This window comes from Lissotriton vulgaris, chromosome 6, assembly GCF_964263255.1.
Source record: "Lissotriton vulgaris chromosome 6, aLisVul1.2, whole genome shotgun sequence".
Classification (NCBI taxonomy): domain Eukaryota; kingdom Metazoa; phylum Chordata; class Amphibia; order Caudata; family Salamandridae; genus Lissotriton; species Lissotriton vulgaris.
The window spans coordinates 1606448971-1606470029 of NC_141694.1; the positions used below are offsets into that span (position 1 = coordinate 1606448971).

At 45.4% G+C, this 21059-nt stretch overlaps 1 long non-coding RNA gene across 1 annotated transcript; it reads left to right on the plus strand.

Annotated features, from left to right (window-relative positions):
• Positions 1-4112: 4112 nt before the first annotated feature.
• Positions 4113-19268, plus strand: LOC147709196 (uncharacterized). Its single transcript, XR_015296537.1, has 3 exons — positions 4113-4371; positions 16690-16734; positions 19245-19268. It is a non-coding gene; the product is annotated as an uncharacterized LOC147709196 (long non-coding RNA).
• Positions 19269-21059: the final 1791 nt, after the last annotated feature.

Sequence of the window (21059 nt, forward strand, 5' to 3'; positions counted from 1 at the left end):
AACCCTTGTCCCGATCGCTGAAGAATCGGATCAGGAGGGAGAAACGACAGACTCAGGAACTGAGAGTCCACGAAGATCGAGAAGGGTACGTGTGCCCTGCAGAAGGTACGCCACCCCAGAGTGGACTTATCTAGCAGATGTCTTGGGGACAGAAATCTGGGAGAGTGAAAAGCGTGAAAGTAATCGATCTCGATCCATTTGTGGCAGTGGAGATATGGATGTTGACGCCTGGACTCGAGACTGAGGGGTTACTGACTTTCACACTTCCCATACCCCCATACTTGAGTCGGATTACAGATTTAGTATTGAACAGATTACAATTTCCAACATTTGGTCATCAAATATCAGAGGAAGAAGATAAAGTCATTCGGTTTGAGTTGTTGGAATTTGTTGCAAGAGCTGCAGGTACGAGAATAATTGTAGATACATAAAGACTGTCGTATATAAGTTATAAAGAAGAAGATAACCTAGCGCCGAGTGGAAAGAAGAATAAAAATAGGGATTACATTTAGAGGACGGAGAAGGGCTAGGGTTGTCTGCTGCAAAAAAGAGAAATGACATTTTTGTGAGAAAGAGACTTTGTTGATAAAAAGCACTTTAAAGGACTGAGAAAGCAAACAAGCAACCAAAGACTGGAAAAGAGAAGTTTCGCTAGAGAACGAGGTACGCTGTTTGATGACATGGAGAACGGAAACCCAAACCGAAAAGCTAGATGTATAGTAGGTACACTTATAGCAGTAGTGATATTTCTCATAATTACAGTAGTGACAATATCTTACATAATAGGACATGAGAACGATAGAGAAATAGCAAATGTAAAAACTGTAACGACTTTGAAACCTGTTCTTGTGGGGAAGAACGAAGGGAACAATGCTATACGTGAAAAGGCGTTACTTACAGATGAAGCTCGTAGATTGCACGTAGACGAGTCACAGGGAAATTTTAGGTCAAACGCATACGCTAAACTGTTATACGAATATATCGATGCCATGGAGGCCAAGGATTGCTACGTTTGTATGCAATTGCCGGCTTCTGTAGACGAAGGCATTAGATATCATCATCTCCCATTGACTTATGGGATAACATGTAGTTTACTGCTTAGCATATTTTATGGTAGAGAAGGATTTGAGTACTACTTTTCAAATTATGATTCGGTACTGCCTGAAGTTCCGAATTATAAGCAAATGAATAAGTGGGACTATTACAAAAAGGAGGATAGACTGGCTAAATTCTTTCTTCCTTGGGATACATTAGATACATCATATGCACGTAGAAATAATCTGACTTGCAAAGTGTCAGAGGTAGAGAAAAGGTTTATTGCACAAGTAGATGACCGATACAGAAGGCAGAAGATTCTAAAAATGTCAGGACAATGGAAAACAGATTGGACAGAAGAAGAGAAGGCACATAAAAAGAAAGGTAGCAATGGTCCGATAGCATTGGATAGAACGCAGAGAGGAAAGTTATGTTTAACTCGAAGCAAGACATATTATGAGAGTGAATTTGTAGGTGAAGTTAGTTGCGAGCACTCTTTTAAACTGGAGTACTACACGAAAGATTTTATGAAAGGTATGCAAGCTATTCCGAATGTGTATTTTGTATGTGGGAGAAATGCCTATGTAAAACTACCAGACAATTGGTATGGTTCGTGTTACTTGGCAATTGTCTTCCCCAAAATATATCATGCAAAGGATTTAGCGATCATAGAAGGAAAGGCTTCGACGAGAACGAAAAGGGAAGTAGGAGATGCAGAGGTAGTAGGTGATGTATTTGGAGCGATGTTTCCATTGTTAGGCTTGATCCTCAACGATGTTAAGATTAGGAGGTTAGCGACAGTAGTGGATAGATTGTCTGCCAGTACTGCAAGGTCATTAATGCTAGTAGAAGGTGAGATGCAGTCGATCAGAGCAATGGTTCTTCAGAACAGACTTGCTCTAGATGTAATACTAGCAAAAGAAGGCGGAGTTTGTAAAGCTTTGAAGGTTCAGGAATGTTGTACTTATATTCCTGATAATTCAAAACCACTTGAGAAAGTCATACGGAACATTACACAGATTCATCAGGAGATCGAAGATTTATCAAAGATAAATGTTTGGGAAAAGGTTGGTCATGGAGTGGGAAAGGTTGGAAGATGGTTTGCTAATCTTGGCAAAAGTATAATATGGTACATATTAAAGCCTGTATTAATAGTATTAATTTGCATAATTACATTATTAGGATTAGTAAAGTTATATAAATGGTATAGGTCGAACCAATTACAAAGATCGATGAGAGATCAAGAAAGGAGATTAGCTATGTTACAAGATCAACAGTATAAAAGTCTGAGAGCACTCGAATCGATAAAAAGAGGAAATGAGGTAACTAGTTCCGTATAAAAGGTTGTATTCAAATTGCTTTTAGTGATGACTCCTAAAAGTCATCAAAGGGGGGAACTGAGAGAGCGCAATTTGAATATAAAATATATAGTAGCCATATTTAGATGCATATGTTATAAACGTAGAAATGAAACACATATCGTAATGTAAAGTTGACGATAATAGCATAAAGGTCAACTAATGTGATAACATGGTATAGGAAATGTAAATGTATTCACATGTTAAACATGCATTAGATTTAGAAGGCCCGTATACATGATGGGTAGACATAGAAATGTGTAGAAATGCTTATGAAATTTAGAACGTGCAAAGTAGAATACATGTACATGTATAACTTTCAAATGGAGTAACATGAGAGAAAAACGTAGGGAAATGTAACGTGGAGAAATGTGCAGAGAATTTATATAACGATGTAACCAGTGAGAATATAAAAGTTATACTCTACGTAGTTTATATTCTAGGTAAAATGTGTTCAAGCATAACTAAGACTTTGCTAAAAATACGAATATAAATGTATGTTAAAGGTTACACTGTGTAGAGGGGTTTTTGTAGGAATGTTAGAAGAGTTTAGGTCATTTGTGATTATAACCTGACTGACCAAGAGTTCGCAGGAGCTTAGTCAAATGTATGTAATTTAATGGGCTTGTAAAAGTCGTAAATAGCTTGATGTGGACGTGAGAGCCAAGAAGTCTAGCACTTGTTAGATTTAAGGTGACAATGCCGGACGGAGCTTATTGCTCGTACGTGAGGAGAGACACTTAGAATCTTGAACTGTGTTTTGACAAGACCATTCACAGGACCTAGAAGGGTCAAGTTAAGCGACATGGAGTTAAAGTCTTGTCTAAGGTCATTTGACTTTTTGCGCTAAAAGTGTCAATGAAGGTAGCCAGCGAGATGATGAAGATGACATCTAAGGAGAAGGGTCAACTTAATGAACGACGCAAGGAGTGGACCAATGGAAGAAGCAAGAAGTTGACATCATCAGGGAAAGTCCGTGGTGGGCGTCAAGGGGCGTTCCACCCACAGGATGATTGTGTATTTTAGGGACAGCACCCCGGGGAGGAGAGAGCAATGAGGAGAGAGCAATGAGGAGGTAGCCATTAGCAGAGCAATTAGCATTAGGCTAAGGCGAGAGCGAAGATAAGGGTAGATGCCTTGAGCAGATGGGCTGAGAGATCAGAGCGCAAGGGAGCAGTAGGCCGAGGACCCTTAGAGAGCGGATGGGTAGGCAGAGAGGGTACTGCTTCTAAAATTTAAGAATTCCTTTAGAGGCTAAGAGAGTTTGAACTTCTTTGGGAGTCAAACTGCTGACACCTTTTTAGGGAAGAAACTTGCGAAATAGGGATGTCACATAGCATAGAGTAGGGACAGTTTTAACTTGATTATTTTATCTTACTGCAGATGACGCAGAAGGAACCACTTCACGCTGAAGCTTTGATTGCGGATCTAGAGACTGATTTTGTATTTTGTATACTTTGAGATTTATTCTGTAAGGATTGTATTGCATTCAGATTAACTTCATATAAAACTCTTAAAACTTCATCAGTTGTAAGTGGTTCTTCAGAGTGGCGTCAGTTAATGGGGTTTGTCTAATCTATGCGGGGGTTGTCCTTTCCTCAATGACAGATACTAGCGGTCCAAAATAGATGAATGAGATAATTTATTAAATCGATTATAATCATAAATTGATATCCAAATCTCATTCCCCGCAATGTCATCAAGTGGAGCCGGGTTTGAAGCTGTTGTGGTCGTGTGTCGATGTTGCTCTTCGGCAGACCCTGCTGACTGTAGGCTGCTATTTGGAGATGGCGGGCGACTCTGTGCAGGACGAATTCACCTCTCCAGGGTGAACGGATAAGTCGCCGAGTTCCAAAGACCGACTTATCCGTAGTCACAGCGCAGCCATAGCCATCGGAAGCATTCAAGGGAACTCCTGATGATCTTCAGTGGGACAGAACAGGCAGCCCAGCTGGGGCTGGGAACAGAGCTGCAGAAAGTAGGTAATGGCTTCTGGGTGACAAGGCTCCTCGTTCATTGCATACCTAACCACCCTTTAGTGACACCCTTACCGCCTGCGGACACCCAGGTTTGCCACGGTTAGTTGTACCCTCTTTACCACCCTGCACACTCCTCGGCTCTGCCACATTTGGCTGTACCCCCTTACAACCCTGCGCACACCCAGCCCTGGTCCACTTAGTTGTACCCCTTATCGCCCTGCTGTGCCAACCGTTGTTCACTGCCAGTTCTAAGCATTCCTGAACTCGTCCCTTCCATCTGATGTCTGAAGCCCTAATCCCTCCACTCACAGTGGACACTGTAATGTTCATGACCGCGGTTAGCGGTCTAGTTAGCCGCGCACCAGAGGGTGCGCATACGCGAGCCCGTGACATCACGCGCTCGCATATATAATAAAGGGGGCGTGTCCGGCGGAGTTAGTCCGGACCACGCGGTTAACTAAATCTGGTGTCCCGAGTGTCCTTCCTGCTGCCGCGCCAATGCTACCATGCGCAAGCGGCCTAGGGACTCCACACTGGTGACGAGGGTCTGAGGACCCATGCAGTGCCCCCGGTTCACTGCGTCTCAGCCGCGCTCCAATGTTGAGGGTGCGCACGGCGGTTGTCGGGCCTTTTCTGAGTGGCAAGCTCTAAACGAGCAACACGCCCGAGCCGGAAGCCGGCGGACAGCAGCAGCCACGCGCGCTGGCTCCCGCTGATGCCCCACTGGACGGCTAGGCCGCCGACTGGCGTGGTGTGCCCCCACATGGCTTAGCTAAAACCCCTGTCGCAGGAGAAGAGGGTGAACACGCGGTCCCTCCGGCGCAGCCGCATTTACTGGCAGTCGCCTGTGGTCCACGCGCAACGGCGGAAGAAGGTCAGTGCCAGGGTGCAAGGCCCCAGACAAGCAAGCCAGGCAGCACACGCACAGCACAGATAGCCCAGCAACGGGGCAAGACGAAGTCTGAGCCTCATCCAGGCCGGAGCGGCGACACCACTAGACAAGGTCGACCCAGGCCACAAGCTAGGCCGCGCCACGTGCCAACATGGCGTCCATTCCCGCCATCGAGCCATTTGTGGTGGACGGCACCCCGGCATCCCTAGCGCCACGCTGGAAGGACTGGACAGATCGGCTGCAGATATACTTTGAGGGGGCAGGCACGGCGAGGGAACGCCGCAGAGCGCTACTCTTACACCTGGGAGGGAAAGACATCCACAGGATTTATAAGACCCTAGTGGAAGCGACGCGAAAGACCTACATCACACTCCTCAATGCGCTCAATGCGCACTTTGAACCAATGGCAAGCAAAGATTATGAAAGGTTCATTTTCTAGCAAGCCAAACAGGAGGCTGAGGAATCGCTTGACACATTCCACGGCAGGCTTAAAGAACTGCCAGCACCTGTGGTTTTCGCGACGAGCAAGAGGAGATACGAGGCCAACTCATACAAGGGTGCTACTCATCAAACTTGAGGGTAAAGATCCTGCAAGAGGATGGAAATCCGTTGGCAGATATCTTGAAGCTAGGGCACTCCAAAGAACTGTCGCAAGCGAGAGCGTCACACATGGAGGCGGCTCTCCACCGGCCAGTCAAGGCGGAACAGGTCAATACGGTGGAACAAGTCAATGTCGTCCGACTGAAGCCACGCCAATTTGGAGGGAAGAAACCACAAGACAGGCGCAGAGAATGTGGATACTGGGGAGGCCAGCCCCACCGCGCTCAAGACTGCCCAGCACGCGGGAAAAGATGCAGCTCGTGTGGACAGATGAACCACTTCGCGGCATTATGCAGAACCACAAAGTCGAAGAATGAGGCTGCCCATGCCATAAGGGAAAGCCAGGACAGTGAAGATATGGACGATGACTCCAACGACTACCCGGTCCACTACCTGTTCGCCATCGACCAGCCGCAGAGAAAGAAGAGGCGTCTCCCGAAGTGTCGCATAAGAATACACCAGCAGGAAGTAAGAGCTACAATTGACACCGGAGCCTCCATTGAACTCATGGCAGCAAATTTATATAACCAGCTGCGGAGCAAACCGAGTCTGCAAGAAGCCAGAATCCGGGTGTTTACATACGGGCAGAAGACACCGATCTCCCTGATCGGTTGCTTCCAAACAGAGCTGCAGCATCAAGACCGGAAAGTCCCGACGACCGTCTACGTCACCAAGGAAGGCAGTGGCATGCTCATCAGCGGGCAGGCAGCAGAAGAACTCGGGCTGATATTGTTCGAAATGGCCGTACTGGAAGAAGAGCTAGACACGATACTGGAAGAGTTCAAAGACACGTTCCGAGGCATTGGATGCCTCAAGGGGAAGGAGGTGTCACTCCACATTGATCAATCGATCCAACCTGTCGCCCTCAGACACCGGAGGATAGCCTTCCACCTCAGAAAGAAGGTCGAGGAAGAACTAGAAGCCCTTGAGCGACAGGGCATCATTGAAAAAGTCAGTGGGCCCCCCCATGGGTGTCTCCAATCGTGGTGGCGCGCAAGCCCAAACAACCTGGCCAGGTCCGCATCTGTGTGGATATGCACCTACCCAATGCAGCGGTCAAGAGAGAAAGACACCTGACCCCTACAATCGATGCCATTTTAGGAGAACTAAACAGATGCAAGGTGGTTCTCCAAGATGGATCTCCGATCGGGCTATCACCAGCTGCCTTTCCATCCAGACTCCCGATACATAACCACGTTCTCCACCCACGTGGGCCTCAGACGCTACCGACGCCTCAATTTTGGCATCTCCAGCGCCGCGGAAGTTTTCCAGAATACTATCCGGGAGGTTCTGAGTGGACTCCCGGGATTACTGAATGTCAGCGATGATCTGCTCATATATGCAAACTCGATCGAAGAACATCACCAAAGGTTGAGAGGCGTGCTACGGAGAATCAAGGACTACGGCCTGACCCTGCATCACGAGAAGTGCCAATTTCTCCAAAACAAGATCAGCTTCTTTGGCTACACCTTCTCGCATCAAGGAATAGCCCCCGACCCGGACAAGGTGAGAGATGTACAGGAAGCCCCCGCTCCCTCCAACATATCGGAAGTGAGAAGCTTCCTAGGAATGGTGAATTTCTGTGGGAGATTCATCCCAGACTTGTCAAACCTCACCAGGCCTCTCCATGAACTCACTAAATCCACCACCACCTGGCAGTGGGGCGAAGAACAGGAGACGGCGTTCCGGGACACAAAAGCAGCATTGTCGGCAGACAAAACCCTGTCGTACTTTGACCCGGCGAAGTCAACCAACATAGCCGTGGATGCCAGCCCTTACGTCCTGGGAGCCGTGCTGACACAACGCCAAGGCGAGGATGACTGGGCACCCATTGCCTATGCCAGTCAGTCTTTAACCGTGACAGAACAAAGATACTCCCAGATAGAGAGAGAAGCGATTGCGATCCATTGGGCCTGCAGACATTTCCACGTCTATGTGTACGGGCACCCGTTCACAGAATCGACAGACCACAAGCCTCTGATCCCGCTCTTTCGAGGGTCGGGGTCCAAACTGCCGCCCAGAACAGAAAAATGGATTCTCCAACTGCAAGAATACGACTACCAAGTGGAGTACAAACCGGGTGCGACAATCCCAGCCGACTATCTCTCCAGACATCCCACAGCCGCAACCACAGTGGAAAAAGAGGAACTTTCAGTCGACAGCCAGGGGTGCTTACTGAGAGGACCACGGATTGTGATGCCTGAAAGCCTGACCCAGCAAGCGGTCGAACTAGCACACTGCGGACACCAGGGCATAGTGAAGACCAAGAGCAGGCTCCGGGCCAAGGTGTGGTTCCCGGACATGGACACCAGAGTGGAACAGACGGTCAAGGAATGCCGATGGTGCCAGGCCACAGGACAACCCGAACGTCCGGCCCCAGTCCTCACAGAAGATGACCCGCAGAGACCGTGGGAGTGTGTCAGCGTGGACTTCGGACATCTCCCAGATGGAAGATACATACTCGTCATAATAGATGATTTCACCAAATACCCCGAGGTGGAGGTCGTAGCAACACTCACGGCGAAGGAGGTCATTGCAAAATTTGAGAAGACCATAGCCACGCATGGCATCTTCGAGAGTGTCAAGACGGACAATGGACCGCCGTTTCAAGGACAAGAATTCGCAGAATACCTCAGGGATTGGGGAATCCATCACAGGAAGGTGACCCCCCGATGGCCTCAAGCCAACGGGGAAATAGAGAGATTCATGCGTACACTGAACGAAGTCATCAGAATCGCCCATGCAGAAGAGGCTCTCTGGAGAGAGCAATCTTCAGCTTCCTGAGGGAGTATCGGCTCACACCACATTGCACAACGGAAGCAGCCCCAGGTCCTTCTGCAATGGGGCGGATAGTCAGAGACACTCTCCCTAACCATCCCAACTGGGCTCCGACCAAGGTAGATCCACGGAAAACTCTGTCTAACAGGATGCGGTCCAATAACTATGCCAGCTTTCGGCGAAGGGCCAAAGAACCGACAAGCCAAGAAAAAGACTGTGTCTATGTGAAGAACAGATATCCGGGCAGCAAGTTCCGACTCCCATTCGAGCCCCGATCGTGGACGGTCATGCGCCGCACGGGCACTATGGTGACGGCTCAACGAGGGATGGAAACGGTCACACGCAACATCTCCTTTTTCAAAAAGGCTCACCCAAGTTCCACAGGCCCCCGAGGGCAAGAACCCGAAAATGAAGTATCCAGCCAGCCTGAAGGACCGAGCAGCCCAGGAGGAGGGGAAAACGAGGCTCAGGGTGAAGACCTGGCAGCGAGCCCCTCGATCACTGAAACCCCCAGAGTCAGCAGTCCACGGTCCCCGGACGACCCCTGGGGTGCCCGAGGATCCCCTCTTGGGACCCCATGGAGGGCACCCTCCCGGGGAGAAGTTGCAGGATACGGGCTGAGAAGAAACCCGGCCCGTCTTCCCAGCTGGCAGACTTTGCGGTGGGCTGATCACGAACTACATATTCATCAGACTGGTAACCGGCCGGATGGCCCAGTACTCTTCTTTTTACTCTGAGTGATTTTTGATTATGCCTTTTTGTTTTAATAAAGGTTAAAAGGAATCTAATGTTCATGACCGCCGTTAGTGGTCTAGTTAGCCGCGCACCAGAGGGTGCGCATACGCGAGCGCGTGACGTCACGCGCTCGCATATATAATAAAGGGGAGTGGCCGGCGGAGTATGTCCGGACCACGCGGTTAACTAAATCTGGTGTCCCAAGTCTCCTTCCTGCCGCCGCGCCAAGGCTACCATGCGCAAGCGGCCTAGAGACTCCACAGACACTAGGCCCTGCTGCCTACAGTCCAATCCCCTTACCTCCTTCTGCACCCCTAACCTTTACCGATATGTGCACCCCCGGATTTCCAATCAATGCACACCCAGCTCTGCCACCCTTAGTTCTACCCTCTTACTGCCCTGTGCAAACCTGGATCCGCAGTCTATAGTTTATGCCCCTCTCCCATTTATGCATTCCCTGCTCTACACTCTTCCTTGACTCCTCCCCTTCCTGTGCTCTCTCCGCTCCACAGTCTGTAGCCTTTGATTCACTGCCTGTGCACTTTTGGCTCCACACACTGGAGCCTTAACCCCTCCCCTGCCTGTGCACACCTGGCTCGACACTCTGTAGCCTTGCACTGTATGTCTGTGGATACCTGGCTCTGATGCCTGTAACCCTGAACCCCCCACCGCACACACAGACTCACTCGATAGGCTTTGCGTCTATAGTTTAAACCACTTACTCCCTCCACCCACTTGGCTTTGCTGTGCCAGCCTCTTACCTCCCTTCACACCCAGGGCTCTGCCGCTGCGTTCAATTATAGCCCATTTCCTCCCTCTGGGCACCCGGCTCCTAGCCCACCCACGCTAACAGTACACTACCCTTTCTACCCTACCTGTCCCAACCATGTTCTCTTGTCGGTGCCAGTACTTGGGGTTGTTGCTCTGCCCCCAGACCTCCAGGACAGAGCCTGTGCCGGGCTATAGTTCTGTCTTTCCCACTGACCCCAGACATTACAAACACATCTCGGAATAATGCAGCTTGGCTGCCCACTGGAGCCCCCTCCTTCTTTCTGCTTTCTAGAGTTAGTTCTTGGCATTTGTTTAGAGCATACTGCTATAGTTATGGCATCACAACGCATGAAGTGGTTTGTGTAGGTAGCGGACGGCTCCACTAAGGCAATCCTTGCTGGTGCATCACCACATCTCACCCGCTATGCCTCCATGAATCCCAGCGTGTTTCTCCCTCACCTCCATCCCCTGATGTACTGCTCATTGCATTGGATGCCCCGTGTGCGCATTACTAGTGCACTCGCCGTGTACCTCTCACAGCACGGCGCTGGACGCTCCGTGGTACACATTATTACTGCTTTCCCCATGTCCCTCTCACAAGAGAGCTCTCCACTCCCCACTGCTTGTTTTTTTTATTTTAAACAGTTGATCCTCTCGTATGAGAAGATTCGCTCCCTCAGCTTTTACCTGTATTTTATTGCCTACCTGCCCCCAACCCTGTTGCTATGTGTCACCAGCGCTACACTGTTGGGGACACGGACAGTCCACTCACAGTGACCACGTGCACTCATGAAACGTTCACAGGATGCTAACTGTTTAACTCTTCATAAACCAGAGCAAAGGTTACAATCAGTAACTAGAAGAGCAGTGCCCCGTCTCTACCGGGGAGCAGGCCACTTTTGGAATTCAAGCGCCGGAGTGAACTGCAAGGTAAACAAATACTTTTTTTTGTTGTGCCATTTAAAAAAAAAACTATTCAAATGCCCTTTGCTTGTTTTCTGTTATTTTTAGTGTTCAGGGTTAGATGCACTTTTTTCCTGGGTTAGTGATCAAATTTCAAAGCAAGCTAGGCCTGTCTCACACCGCCCTGTGGAATGTCACAAATCTTTATGGCAGACCCATATCAATGTGGAATGCTTAACTTAGCCACAAATTCATGAATTAGGGAATTGTCTCCCTGTCTACCTCCATTGAACGCCCTTGCAAAACAAGCGTTTGCAATGCAATAGGTCTTGCAGTTACCCGAGTTTAAGCTAATGGCATTGTAAATGACAATGCTAAGGGTAAATCGTGGCCACTAGCACTCCTTTATAGTTGCTGTACACTTTTTTTATCACTGTTTTTGTTGAATTTTCCTACTTAAGCGTGCTGTTTGGTAACATAGGGCTGCCTTTCCCTAGGTTGATAGTAATTTTGTAAGATATGGTTAGTGATAAAATATCATACCCCTACCGAACGCTCGGTTGTGTTATGATATTTTACCACTAACCATATCTTACAAAATTGTAAATGACAATACCTTTTATTTATGTTTGTGAAACAAAAACAAAAATAAATGGCATTGTTAGTTGCAATGTTAATAGCTCAAACTCGCATAAATGCGAGACCTATTGCATTGCAAATGCTTGTTTTTTATGTCTGCCAAGATCAGTTTGCATTATGGGACTCATGGTTTAGATATTAGGATAAGTGGAGTGGACCCAAAAAGTCTAGCATGTGAAGTGCTGGACATGTAAAATCACAAGACTTACTTAATTAAAAGGTCTCTCCAGTGCCTCATATTTGATTTGTGTACTCTATTGTGTCCAATTTTCTCCAGTGTAAACAGTTCTTCTGTATCTATGATTTCAAAAAAATTCTCCTTGTTTTCTTTCTGAGCTTCAGATTTTCAAACAATCAGTGGGGCATATAGTGTTAAAACACATAATGCAACAAGCAGGGCTCATAAAAGGGGCTTAAGAGGCAGTGGAAATGGAGAGGAATGCGGATTGTTAGCATGCAGTCCTATAAACTGCTTATTGGTGTCAAAGCTTCATTGTTAAAAAAACAGAAGCTGTTGTGGCACCCGGCAAAATGTGAAGCAAAATGTGCTACCGGCTGGCGCTTCTGATGAACTTCTCGGCCGTCACCTACCCACACGGTCCTTGGGCCGACTTTCCCTTTAACTCCTTTCCTTTTTCCCCCTCGTCCTCTCCCCTCTCACTCCACCACTCCCCTTTCCCTCTATATTTGTCTCTCCTGACTTTGGACACAGTTCTTCCTCGTCTCCCTGCTAAGGCTCCTTCCTCCCTTCCTTTTCATATAAATTCTCTCAACCTCGTTGTTTATTTACTGTACCTTTCTACGCCATTGTAACTGATGTACTTTGTAACACAATCTTGCTCTGCCATAGCGCTTTGATACCTACGGGTCTAGCAAGCGCTTTATAATCCTTTTGATGTATCTTATAATGCAACGTTTGCCCTGATTATGCAATCTGATACCTCCGGGTCTAGATAGCGCTTTATAACCTTCGCAAATCAATTAAACTAAAAACTGAAACGCTGAGACCTGAGTAACATGGCTGATGACCAGTGGAGCTGCTTGACAGTTAATGAGGAGTCTGGCCCTGGTTTTTCCCCCTTGACCGTCACCTACCCAGCCGGATATTGGGCATTGTTCCTCCTCGTCTCCCCGCTTTTACTCCTTCCTCCCGTTGTTTGTTTACTGTACCTACTACGCTACTGTAACTGATATAATTTGTAATGCAATCTTCCTCTGCTATAGCGCTCTGATACCTACGGGTATAGCCAGCGCTTTATAATCCTTTCTGATGTACCTTCTAATGCAACATTCCCCTGGTTATGCGCTCTGGTAACTCCGGGTCTAGTAGCGCCATATAACCTTCGCATAGCAAATAAACTAAAAATTGGCTTTTCCTGAATGCTGAGACCTGAGCAACATGGCTGATGTTCAGTGGATCTGCTTGACAGGTAATGAGGAGTCTCCTCGTCTCCTCACTTTTACTCCCTCCTCCCCTCCCTCCTCCGAATTACTGTAACATTGTTTTATGTGTACTGTTCATTACTATGCTTTTGTGTCTGATGTAACTTGCAACGCAATGATCTTAAATGTAAAGCGCTCTGATACCCTCTTGGGTCAAGTTCACGCTATATAAAACTTTATAAATAAATAAATAAATAAAATAATGTTAAAGTCCCAAAGGCAAGACCAATTGCATTGCAAATGCTTGTTTATTGTTTCACTCCTGCTGTGGCGCTTTGGGCTCAGATGGCCTTGGGCTTCTGACTCTTCAGACGGTGTTAGGCTTCTGATTCGTTAATGTTCAGTTCATCGAGTGGACCTTCCTAAGTGAGTTATTGGAACTTTGGCTTCTTTATTGACTTTTCGAGTCATATATATTGATTAGTCTATAGTGTCTTCATGCTAATTTTTTAGATCTTTCATAGCAATTTTCATAAACCCGGCATCCACTTCCAGTGAAAGCATATTCTATCCGTTGAGTCCGCAGTTTGAGCTATTTGTTTTATGAATTCAGATATCATAAATTTCTACACCTTCCTGAAATGACCTTACTTTTTTTATTAATTCCAGCTGTTATGTTTGTATAGGTACTCACACAGAATTAGCTTCTTGATACCGATGTACAGCATTAATTGTTCTATGTAAATTCCGGGCTACTGATTCACAATAACTTTAGGTAAATTCTCTCTTCCGTATGGACTAATATAGTCTAAAAATAGTTGATGCATTTATTGCATCAACTGGTTTACGTAAATTCTGGGCAACAGATTTTCAACTATTTTAGGTAAACTCTCTCACTAAATTTTCCAAATTCAGTGTTCAGCAGACAGGCATTGTTTCACGGTGCATTTCATTTATTCTTTACAGATAATTTCTTCGTTATTCACATTGTGCTCCAGAGGAATCCTTTCCATCATTTCCTATCCCACCCCAGAGACTCCTGTCCATCCGTGTATTTAGTATTTTTCATCTAAATTCACATAACCCACCCTGAGAGCCTGCATGTATTTTTTGCACCATGGAATTCCATCTCCGGTGTGTCTAACCTGTCACAGTGCATGGCATAGATCTTGCATGTATGGTCATTGATGTAATTCCTGGCTTAATGGTTCTCCATCGACCTGGGAGCACTTTTATGTAATTTTCATTTATAATCTTTTATCAGATTTGGGGGGGATTCAGTTCTTCATCTGGTGATTTTTCTGTTTTCTCTTTTGGCCATCACATAGAAATCGGGTTTCCGAACACAAAAGAGTTCACAGATGCGAAGCAATAAAATTATGCTGTTTATTCAATCATCTACAGATGGATGGACTAAACATATATATAACGCCCGAAAGCATTGAGGAAGCACTCGACAGTAAGCCATCATCCGGTTTATTCTTGCAACAACCGACTACAGCACTCCAGAAGTTACTTTCTTTATTTGCCTGATGCGTTTTGAGGCCAGCGCTTCTTACTCAAAGGCTGCTTCAGTCACAGATGAATCATGGAGGGATCTTTTTTATCCATTTTCGGCATGCCGATCCCCAGTTGGTCTCGCTTTGTGTATGTTAGTCCTTCACTGCATGCTGGGACTTGTAGTCCTGAAAGAGCAAGAAATCAAACCTTTAGTTGGTTCCATGGAAACATCTGCATATATTAAGACATTTTTTGCTCCTTTGGTAAGGTCCAGAGTGCTGAGGCGGGAAGACTAATGCTGCTTACTGTGCTGCACCACCAGCCAAGACACAGTTCCAAAAACCAGCCTCTCCTCACAGAGAAGATGGTGCCGTCCTCCATCGCAGGGCAGCCGTGTCCATCAATTCTTCACCAAACGCCCGAAAGCATTGAGGACGCACTCGACAGTAAACCACCATCCGGTTTATTCTTGCAACAACCCACTACAGCACTCCAGAAGTTACTTTCTTTATTCACCTGACACATTTCGAGGCCAACGCCTCTTACTCATATGCTGCTTCAGTCACAGATGAATCATGGAGGGCTCTTTTTTTATCCATTTCCGGGATGCCCACCCCCAGTGGGTCTTGCTTTGTGCTTGTTAGTCCTACACTGCATGCTGAGACTTTATAGTCCTGAAAGAGCAAGAAACTACCCTTTAGTAGGTTCAATGGAAACATCAGCATATATTAAGACTTTATTTGCTCCCTTGGTAGGGTCCAGAGTGCTGAGGCGGGTGGACTAATGCCACTTACTGTGCTGCACTACCGGCCTAGACACAATTCCAAGCCGCAGCCTCTCCTCACTGCAGAGAAGGTGCCATCCTCCACGGCAGGGCAGCTGTGTCCATCAATTCTTCAATAAATGCCCGAAAGCATTGAGGATGCACTCAACAGCAAACCACCATCCGGTTTATTCTTGCAACAACCCACTGCAGCACTCCAGAAGTTACTTTCACGCATTTCGAGGCCAACGCCTCTTACTCATAGGCTGCATCATTCACAGATGAATCATGGAGGGCTATTTTTTATCCATTTCCGGCATGCCAACCCCCAGTGGGTCTCGCTTGGTGCTTATTAGTCCTTCACTGCATGCTTGAAGTTGTAGTCCTGAATATATTTTTATATTTACAGGTATCTTGAATTTGTAATGGGTGGCTTTCCTGACGAAGGCTCTTCTGTGCCGAAATGCCTGTTGATACAATTCGGTACATAGCCACTGATTGTTGCCAAAACAAATTTGTTCTTCAGCCTCTTATTGTTGCTAAAAAGAATTAGGCTCCTAGCCATTCCTGATCATATCAATTGCCGTGTTGACAGATCTGATTCTTTAGGATGAAATATGCATTCTAAATAAGAAAACATAAGATATTTTTCCTATTTCTTTGTAACTGTTTTTGTCCATGTAATTTTTTTCTTGATTGCACAGCATGGTGTCAGAGTGAATGTAGATACGACTATAGTACGCAAGTGGATTTTTTTACCATCAATATTTGTTGAATTGCTTTAATAAAACTTATATTTGTTAGTAATATGGTGTTTTCATCACTTCACGCTTATTTATAAATTATTGTCATGTTCTAATTATATTTGAGTTGCCCTAGGTTTTAGCAATTTCATGCTAGAGGGAAGTACACCAGTTATGCCCACATGCAACAAAACAATTCTAAATCTCATGCCTGTCTTGAGCTCTTTCTTTAATTCAAAACTGTATTTTTAATTTCAGCAAGTATTTGCTTCTGAAAGTGCCGCCACTAGTCAACATTCATAAGTCCTTAATGTACCATAAAGAAACTGGAGTGACTGCATGTAAAATTCATGGAATGGTTTCTTTTAGCATGCCAGACTATATAACCAATAGACAGGTACTGTTCTACTCGCTGTAAGATGTTTCAATGCCTTGTCAGTGGTAGTGAGACCTATATCAATGCAATTTCAATTTCAATGTTTGTACATTTATAACAAGACTGATTTTCGTAGTCATTTCTGAGCAGGAAGACAGATTGTTGAGAAATATTTTGATATGTGGTTTTAAACATAATTTTAATCTGTGTTTGTTTATTGAACTGCTTTCCTAGATGAAGGATTTTTTCAAGCCAGGAACCAAAGCAGTGGAACACATGGTAGGAGATCATTGTGATATTTAAAGGATTAGGAAACACCATGCGTATTTTGCACATTATTTGCATGAGGAGGGCTTGTCTGAATACATAAAGTAAAATGGATGTCATGTCATACAAGTAGTAATGAAATAAAAGGCATAGAATTACAACTCTACCTCCCCAACTCCTGGAAGCACATGATCGTCGGTACAAAAAGCAACAACTTCTTAGGAAAACCAAAGCAAGGACCAACAGCCTCCCCAAATACAGCAATTCACAAAAACATGCATCCCTCCCACAACCCTCTAATGAAACCCTCATCCCATGTTCCAAAAGGGTTCAATCATATGATGTAGCCCATTGTGCGGTATAAGTAAAGAATGTAAGAGCCCCAGTCAAGATAGAGCTCACCTGCAGCATCTCCCCAGCACAAGGCTGGTGTAACAAGTCACCACTAGTTGTCCTATCACCCAATCAAAGGGTTATGCTAGTTTCCGGGGCCCCCGGTTTCTCTGTCAGTATGAAAAAGCAAAGGTAGGAGTGCGGCTCACAGACATTGGGTTGATATTCGCACTTCTTCTGTCCCAATGTCCATAGTGGGGTCCTCCTAGACCTGAACCTCTGGTCATCAAAAGCGTTGCCATATTGTGTCATAGAGGTCCATCTGGCCATTTAGTCTGTAAATAATGCATTTGTGATCTGTTTTTTTCACCAGTTCCACAAGTCATTCCATCTCAGTAGGAAGGACTGGCTGCCTCCATTGGTAATGCAACATTGAGCTGCTGCCAATTCAGTGGAAAACCAAAGCTCCCTGTCATTGGACGGAACAATGGAGCTGTCCCTGTCATGTAGAAGGACAGGACAAGCAGCCTGGTGGACCACTACATCTTCTGATCTTGTCTAGAGAATCCAGATCTCTTTCCAGTATCCGTATAGATGTGGGCATTCCCAAAGGATGTGCACCATCACAACAACCCTCCCCACATCACCAGCAGGTGTCAGATGGTAACAGTCCAGCCCTGTATGATTTAGCAGGGGACCACGCCAGTTATGTAAAGGTTTGAAATATACAAATATCAGTCCGACTTCACAGAGTAGGGTGCCATAGTCACGCATTAGCAAATCTCAAGCCTTAGGAGCTTAGGAGAGTAAGGGCCACATTTATCAAAAATCCATTTAACACTTCCAAAATAGCAAATTTTTGGTAAGCTCTGTTTAAGGAATGCAAAGTGGTATGTAAGAAAATAGCGATTACCTATTAACAGTTCCTACAGAGTCGCAATCTGAATTAGGCAATCACTATTAGGTAATAAAACTCCATTTATTTCTGTTGGCCTAAAGGCTCATAGGTGTGAATGGATTTGCATTACCTCATTTTTGCTAGCCTAATTGGTTAACACAAATTAGGTAATGCAAAAGCAAGGGCGCCTGGAAGACTGAGGCTCCACTGATGCAACTTCACCCAAAAAATGTGTATATGTAAAGCAAACGCATGCAGATGTATATGAGGCAAGTAAAGTGCTCTGCTCAGTTGATCTGTGCCTTTGGAGATTTATAGAGCCACTGTATCTTGTGGATTACCTCTGGCCACAGGTAAAAACTGAACATGACTTTAAAAAGTAAGGGGCACTCAACACTGTCAATGCAAGGCCTTTTTTTGACATGTCACTGTCTCCAAATCTGAGTCCTTGGAATCCCAGAGAAGGAAAGACAACTGGAGCAAGATTTTGCTGGAGTGGGCAGAAAAGCTACAGTCCTCCCTCGTAGGCCATGTCAAAATCTAAATACAGAGGGCGGATTGCCAAACCACCAGCTTGGTAGACCGCCAAAAACGTGACAATGGGACTAGTATTGCCAAGACCTAAATCAGGCCCTAAGAGTCAACAAACATCTGCTGGCTACTGCTATGAGTGTGCTGAAGCATTTGGTGTTATTTTATGGGCACACAATGCATTCCGAGACACATTCTGGATATCAGTGTGCATTTTGAACTAAGAAAATAGTACTAAATGCTGTATTTGCTTCACATGTAACTGCACACAATTAAGAGTAATTTTACAGTAAATAAAAGTATTAGGGCTTGAGAGAAGTACTCCAGTATGCCCACACACAATAAAAACTACTCTAAATCTCATGCCTGTCTGTCTTGAGCTCTTTTTTTAATTCACTACAGTATCTAGTACTTTAAGCAAGTATTTGCTTCTGAAAGAGCCCCCTCTAATCATCACACATAAGACACTAATGCTCCTTAAGAAACTGGAGTGAAGGTATTGGAAATGCATGGAATGGTTTCTTCTAGCATGCCAGATTATATAACCAATGGACAGGTAGAGTGCTACTTTCCATAAAGTGTTTCAATGCCTTGTCAGTGATAGCAAGACCTATTTGAATGCAATTTCAATTTCAATGTTTGTACATTTAGACTGATTTTTGATAGTCTTTTCTGATCAAGGAGACAGATTTTTGAGAAGTAATTTGATATGTGGTTTTAAATATAATTTTAATGTTTGTTTATTGAACTGCTTTCATAGGATTCCTTGAACAATGAAGGCAAGGTAAGACATCATTGTGATCTTTAAAGGATTATTAAAAACTGTGCAAATTTTGCACATAATTTGCCAAGGAGGGCTTGATAGGAAGATTGTTTGAATACATAATGTAAAATTGATGTGATGTCATACAAGTAGTAATGACATCCTAGGCATAGAATTACAGCTCAACCTCCCCAACTCCTGGAAGCCCATGATGGTCTGTACAAAAAGTAACAACTTCTTATGAGAACCAAATAAAGGACCAACAGCCTCTCCTGAAACAGAAATACAGAAAAACATGCCTCCCTCTCACAACCCTCTAATGCAACCCTCATCCCATGTTTCAACAGGGTTTGATCACATGAGGTAGCCGGTAGTCAGGGATAAGTAAAGAATGTAACAGCCCCAGTCAATATAGAGCTCACCTGCAGCATCTTCCCAGCACCTGGCTGGTGTCATAGGTGGAAACCAATGCTTACAAGTCACCACTAATTGTCCTATCACCCAACTAAGAGTCAGACAAAGTTCCAGTGCCCTCAGTATCCCTGTCAGTATGAAAAAACAAATGTAGGGGTGCGGCTCACAGTAATTGGGTTGATATTTGCAATTCTTGTGCCCCAAAGGTGACCTCCTAGACCTGACCCTCTGTTTAACAGAAGGGAGCCCATCTTTTTTCATAGAGGTCCATATGGTCATTCAGTCTGTAAAGTATGCACTTGCGATCTCCGTTTCTCACCAGATCTGCATGTCATTCCATCTCAGTAGGAAGGACTTGCTGCCTCCACTGGTATACCATGCACTGTTTAGCTGCTGCCAATCGAGTTAAAAGCCAATGCTCCCTGTACTTAGCCGGAACGATGGAGCTGGCGGACCACTACATCTTCTGATCTTGTCAGGACAATCCAGACCTCCTTCCAGTAGCCTGCCAGTTGTGGGTATCGATTCCCAAAGGATGCGCACCGCCACAACAACCCTCCCCACATCACCAGCAGGTGTCAGAGGGTAACCATCCAGCCCTGTATGATTTAGCAGGGGACCAATGCCAGTTATGTAAAGGTTTAAAATACGCAAATACCAGTCAGCCTTCCCAGAATAGTATGCCATGGTCACCTAGTGGCAAAGCTCAAGCCTTAGGAGAGTAAGGGCCACATTTATCAAAAATCCATTTTGCCCAAGGTTGGGTGGGTGGACAGAGGAGGGGGGTGGGGATTCTTTTGGGGGCATGGCTGGTCCATTGGGCTGAAGTATATGTAATGGCATTGAGATTATATGGAATGTTAGGTGAATTTTTATTTAAGACAATTGAGAATGTAGTAAATGGCAAAGGGTACTCTAAGAATTGCATCCGTTAATATATGTGGTTTGAACTGTCCGCATAAAAAACGCACAGTCAATTAAGATATCCAGCATCTTAATGCGGACAAAGTATGTCTACAAGAGACACATATTGAAGCGGAGAGACAAAGGTGGTAGAATTAGCAGGCTATCAGCTAGTTTCCTTTACAACTCAAGGCACATGCACAAAAGGAGTAGCCATCTTGGCTCGCAGAAAAAGTTTTAATTTTGCATGCTCTGAGGCAGCTCACCTGGGCAGATGGGTTCTCACTCTATGTAATGCAGATAATTACTCCTTTACGCTTAGCTCAACCTATGGTTCTTTGCTCGATGATCCAGCTCTTTTTAACTGGTTAGATGTGGAACTAGTTGGGTGGCCACTGCCTTTAATTATTTGTGGTGACATTAATTTAAATTTGAGATGAAGCTCGGTCCTAGCTTATACAGAGGATGTAAACCCAAAGTCTTTAAATCTTTGCT